The following is a 6,563-nucleotide window of genomic DNA, read 5'->3' as shown; positions in this document are numbered from 1 at the left end:
CTCTCAATCACACAGCTATTAAATAGCAGAGCCAGGATCTAAAGCAATTATTTACCTTCCCTTAAATCTCTTGCTCTTGGCCATTACAATATACCACCCTCTAGACTTCAGGTAGATTGTCCATACAAGATTACACAGGGTAAGGACACTAGCCAGTCATTAATGTGCTATCAAGGCCCACAACACATTGAAAAAAAAAACATAAGTCACCTTGGCCCTGTCAACACACAATGGCTACTGTGTTTCCCAATTCTGCCTTGTATCTGCCTCTTTTATCACCCAAAGCCATGGGAGGAAATGAGCATTTGGGATGCTCCACAGCAGATTTAGAGTTTCTATGGAAATAACTACCTTCAGAAGATCAAAGGTTTCCATATTATAAAGGGACATCATTTGCTCTATTCTTCTTTGAACTTCAAGAAGAACAATATATACAAAACAATTCACTTTGATAAGCTGGTATGACCTAACCTAACAACATAGAAATTATTCAGGATTTTCCTAATAATCCTTTTATGTTTAATCTTTATGGTCTTTAAAAGCTTTCACCAGTGCTCTTTTATTTGGTTTTTCTCAACCTTGCAAGATAAGCAGAGGAGATCATATTATCTCCAATTTACTGATAAAGAAACTGAGAATCACATGGAGATAAGTGACTTGTCCAAGTACACAAAGCTAACATGCAGTGGAGCTAAGATTGAACCCTAGGTCCTCTAATAGCCTGCTACAAAGTTTCAAATTAAACGCACAAATATTACAATCATTGTTTCTTAATATTATGTCTCAGGATGTTCAGATGGAACATATAACATCACCAAGGTCTCTAAATATTTTCTTTAATAATTCTTTCCTCAAATTATGAGTGTCCCAGTATCACTCTCTGGACACGAGGATAAAGACAGCTGCTCCGGGCCTCCCTGGTGGCGCAGTGGTTGAGAGTCCGCCTGCCGATGCAGGGGATACGGGTTCGTGCCCCGGTCTGGGAGGATCCCATATGCCGCAGAGCGGCTGGGCCCGTGAGCCATGGCCGCTGAGCCTGCGCATCCGGAGCCTGTGCTCCGCAACGGGAGAGACCACAACAGTGAGAGGCCCGCGTACCGCAAAAAAAAAAAAAAAAAAAGACAGCTGCTCCCATGACCTTTCAAGTGATGTCACTTTAGCAGGCTTTTAAAAGACTGGGCCAAAGAAAAAGATTCCTGAGAGGAAGAACATGTTACCTTGAAGAGTAATCAGTTATGCGAATGGTTTCACTGCCTGTTATACCATGGATTATGCTTTCATTTTTCATATTAATGTTCTTTATGTTTTTCAATTAGTCACGACAAATTACCTGTCCTTCGCCTTGGCAAGGACAGCTCAGTGGGGCTTGGTGGAGTATTTTCCAAGTTCTGTCTGGTGAATTCTTGCTCACATTCTTCTTGAGGCATTAAGATGTAATTTTTTGAATGAATGAATGTGTTTCATTTGACACCATCTCATTCATGTAGGAAATTACCTATTGAATAAGGAATTGGAAATTTTTTCCTTTCTTTCTCTGTAATGGTGTATTGCAAAAAATTAATTTTAGTTAAATATTAAAAAAGAATTGGAACATTAAAGAAAATTAAAATTCATTCAGCATTTCTTAGTCATTCTAACAGAGAGGACTTGTGGCACAGAGCATACAAAATAGCAAATTCTCCAAAATCCATGCCTACCTCCATTTTCCCCTGCCCAGTCCTGGCAAAGTGCTTGCCCCTCCTCTGTACTCCATCCCACTGTCCCCATATTTCCCATACGGCAATACCTGACTAGCTGCATTTTAATCACCCGTTTACTAGTCAGTCCCCACCCCTTACCCAAGCATGTAAGACCTTCTAGGACAGGAATAATGTCTTAATCAGGACTGAATCCCTAGCTCTTAACACACTGCACAACACAGAAGTACTTAGTAAGTAATGGGTGAATGAAGCCATTGCCTTTGGAAAACATGAATACATCCTTGTTAGCTACAGCCTTATCTCACAAATTAGGCTTTGTTCAGTCTATAATTTAACCATTATGTTGCATTCCCATAATCCTCTATGGGGAGGGAAACCAAATAACTTCTCTGCCCTTGAAGATCTCACAGTCTAGCCAAGCTCTGCCAAATGTTAACTTTCTAAAGACCACATGGTAGCCTCCCTTTAGAGTACTTTGTCAAAAAGCTGCCATTTTCCTTTCCTTTGATGTGTGGCATGGTCCTTAAGATTAGCAAGCTCCTTCAAACACTGCTAGTATGGTGTCTCAGAGGTCAAATACTTTGTTCCCACAGGCTGGTCAAGTCTTTTGAAAGACACCTGCATATGGTGGAGATGAGGGGAGGCCTCTTTCCCTTAAACAGACTGGTTTTATTATACTTTTTTTTTGGTTGGTGGGGGCATTGTAGAAACTCCAGCCCAAGGCCTACCCACAGTTACATCTCTGCTCTTCACCAGAGGATAGTTTAAATTTCTTTACACTCCAATTCTTTTGCTACTGTCATTTTATGACTTTGGAGAAGGGAGGGGAGAGCCTCTGTGGACTCCCTGAGTCTCTTTAAAGAACTCTGGGTTATTATTAAACCAATATCTTCACTATTGAAATCCCTTGTTGCTATTAATAATTATTGCAATCCCCAGGGTGGAGAGCCATAAAAGAAAATGCTATTATTTGTTCAAACTTCAGGCTAATTAAGCCCAACACGTGATATATAAATAGATCCAAAAAATCTCTAATTTTTATGCATTGTGCAAATAAGTGAACATCCAGTGAGGAAATGTTTACTTGACTTGAGAGACAACTAAACTACAAAAGACCTGGAAAAGAGCCTACAAGGTCTCTCTTTCCAGATTAGTCTTTAAGTAATACTTGCCGCTAATGGAGTAGCATTTGGAAATCATCAGGAATAACAGAGTTGAAGAGTTGTAAAGAAGTCTGAGAAAATTTCTGTTTCCCTCAACTTTGGTACAGTGTAGGATCAGTACAGTTTGGTACAGTGTAGGATCATTTGCCCTTCTCTAGAGCTCTCCAGGAAGCAGAAATGCCACTTACCCTCAGTTACCCATTCTTCCAACTTAACATACCAACAAGCAAAAAGTTCCTTCCTATGACTAAGGAACAATTTTCCTGCTTTGACGTAAATTCAGTTCCTTGTATTGTGATGTTTTGCTGCAAAAAGAACAACTAATCCCAATTCCTTTTGTAGAAATTGTTCATGCCCTTTAAAACCTTAAAAAGATGACTCCGATCCTCATATCTCCAGACCAGACAAAACCTAGTTCACTCCATTCTCAGTCTCTTTAATTTTTCTTCCTTTAATCCTGTTTAAGGATCAAAACAGGAACAGCTCCAGAATCTATAATATTTTCTCTATTCCTGGTTCTTAGAACTACTTGGAGATTGATACAAACTGAATTCTCCACACACAAAGTCATTATATCATGCCCACAATTGCACATAGGTAAATTGCCTGGTTAAAAACAAAACAAAACGGATACACAAAGAATCCTGGAGAGAGGCAGGCTGTATATGTGCATGTGTGTGTGAGTGTGTGTGTGTGTGTGTGTGTGTGTGTTTCATTGAGGGTTAGAATTGAGTAGACATGCAAATTTTGTGGCATTAACTCTGAAGTGGACAATTTCAAAAATGAATGACAAGAAATTAAAGGCAGCTAATTAGAGACACAAATTTTATGTCAAAAAAGTAGGGTTTTCAAATTCCTAGAGAAAGGCAAATCATTATGAATCAAAATTTCTACCAGACAGAAAGTTCAACAGTATAATGCAGATGTGGTAGAGTAGGAAAGAGGAAATTAAGGTTCATATTTTGTTTGATGTTGGTTGTCTCTTAACCTCTATCATCCTATAGTAGACACCTCTTGGAATGGTGCCCCAGCTTACAATTCTCCTTTCTCTGGGAATGGCCCCTATATGCAGAGGCGATAGGCCAACAGTGGTCATGTTAATTCTATGAGATCCTGATCCCTTGGCCACAGTTGTTGATCCAGGGGTGGGCACAGGATCCATACCAAGTAAATAAGATTCATTCTTTCTTTCAGGAATTGAAAATCTTGAATAGAAAACACAGTGCACTGTATGCACTTTCATTCTGTCTAGCCCATCTGAAATGAGTTCTTTACATGTTTTTCACCTGACATTCATTTCCTTCAGGGCAGGATCTTTGTCATTTATCCCTCTATGGAATAACAGAGGGAACATTTTATGTTGATGTAAATATTAATTATCTTGATTATGCTGATGATTTCATGAATGTATACATATGTCAAAAATCATCCACTTTTACACTTTACACATGTACAGAATATTGTATGTCAGTTAAACCTCAATAAACTTATTTTAAAGTGTTATGGAAGCCCATAGGAAGGAGCAATTAATCTTGACTGGTGTGAATATGGGAAAGATTGGTTTCAGATAAGAAAGTTTTATGGCTTTTCAGTTAGCTCTGAGTACTTTGTGCCAATATTGCCACTCTCATTGTCCTCTTCTAAGGGAAAATGCTCTTTCCATAGCTCCTGCTAATGGAAGCATCACTGGGCAGCTGCTTGAGCAGGGAATAGCGCTTACTGTATCACAAGTGGACCATCTGATTCAAGGAGGGCTAACCCCATCAGGTAATTAGCTAGAACAATCAAACTCCTTCCTGCCAGTAATTGACTGGATAATAAGATAACCTGCTTGTTGGTAGCAGAAGAAAATATTTGTAATTGAAGAGAAAGAAGTCAAGATTCCATGAGAGAGAGGGAGCCTTGTATCAACAGTGACACTTTGGTGGCCCAGAGAAACAGAGCCCCAGAGCAGGGTTACTATGGTAATTTATAATAACTCCATGATTTAGGGTAACCTGTGTGAGACTAACTTTCAATCAAAACACCTAAATTATCCCAATGTGGCATTACATTGTCAAGATGCCCACTTGGGTCAGGAGCAGTATGGTATCTGATTAGACTTCTCTCTCTTGCCATTCCCATTTCTTGCCAAATAACAACATTTCTTTAGCAGCAGCAAACTTACTGGTGGCATGCAGCATTAAAGCAATCTGCCCCAAGTGATGCTGGACATCATTAGTTTCAAGCAAGTTATTTTAGGTCAATTTCTGAGTATATGTTCCAAACTTACTTGTTTGTACATGAAACAGTGTTATTCCTTTTCGGGGTGGGGGTGGGGGATGGACACTGCTGGATATTCTCTGTTTGCCCATCAAGATACATTTTCTGCCTTTCTCCATCCTTCTTTAAGCCCTGGTAGACGGACATACTTAGATGGCTCATTCAGGCTCCCTTATCCCCTGGCTTCCCTTTGGGTTCAGCCCCTGGGAGGCTCTAGCAGAATACTGGAGGGAAGAGAGAGAGTTGGCAGGCGGTGCTGTGAGGCACTAAGGCTGTAGCTCCCTTATGATGGCTCCTCTTCTATGGCTCTTACTTCATTCCAATAATGGCTGCCTTCCATTGTCCCTTTAGGCCTAGAGGTGAAAATGGTTTTCAAGGCTTACCACCATTGCCAAATTCTATGATGCTTCATTATTCCGTATTGGTTACCTTGCCTTTAAATAGTCCTTTCATTGAACTCTCTTCAAATACCATTTTTGAATGTGTTATCTCTTTCTAGTGGGATCCTGACACAGGGGAGTGATCAATTTTAAGTTAACGTGTCAGTTTGGGATATCTATTAAACTTCTCTTTTCCATGAAACTTCTAAGTGACAGTAAGGGCCAACATGTATCTCATATTCTAGACACAAGGATTCTATTTGCCTTTGTATCTTTTACCCCCTAACACAGTACCTGGCACAGAACAGATGCTCATCAAAAGTGTGCTAAGACTCCGGAGGAAGATGGCGGAAGAGTAAGACGCGGAGATCACCTTCCTCCCCACAGATACATCAGAAATTCATCTACACGTGGAACAACTCCAACAGAACACCTACTGAACGCTGACAGAAGACCTCAGACCCCCCAAAAGGCAAGAAACTCCCCACATACCTGGGTAGGTCAAAAGAAAAAAAGAATAAACAGAGACAATAGGATATGGACGGGACCTGCACCAGTGGGAGGGAGCCGTGAAGGAGGGAAGGTTTCTACACACTACAAGCCCCTTCGCGGGCGGAGACTGCAGGTGGCGGAGGGGGAAAGCTTCGGAGTAGCGGAGGAGAGCACAGCAACAGGGGTGTGGAGGGCAAAGCAGAGAGATTTTGGCACAGAGGATCGGTGCCCTCAGGCACACACCAGCCCGAGAGACTTGTCTGCTCGGCCGCCAGGGCGGGCGGGGCTGGGAGCTGAGGCTCGGGTATCGGCTTTCAGTCGGAGCGCAGGGAGAGGTCTGGGGCTGGCGGCAGGAAGAGACCCTGAAGGGGTTAGTGCTAGCCCGGAGGGAGTCCGGGGAAAGGGTCTGGAGCTACCGGAGAGGCAAGAGACTTTTTTCCCTTTTGTTGCCTGGTGCGCGAGGAGAGGGCATTCCCCTCCCTCCCCTCTGCCTGAGTGAGCCAGAGACCCCGAATCAGCGGCTCCTTTAAACCCGTCCTGTCTGAGCGAAGAACGGACGCCCTCCG

Source organism: Hyperoodon ampullatus (assembly GCF_949752795.1).
Source record: "Hyperoodon ampullatus genome assembly, chromosome: X".
Classification (NCBI taxonomy): Eukaryota; Metazoa; Chordata; class Mammalia; order Artiodactyla; family Ziphiidae; genus Hyperoodon; species Hyperoodon ampullatus.
Note: the sequence above shows the minus strand (reverse complement) of the source record.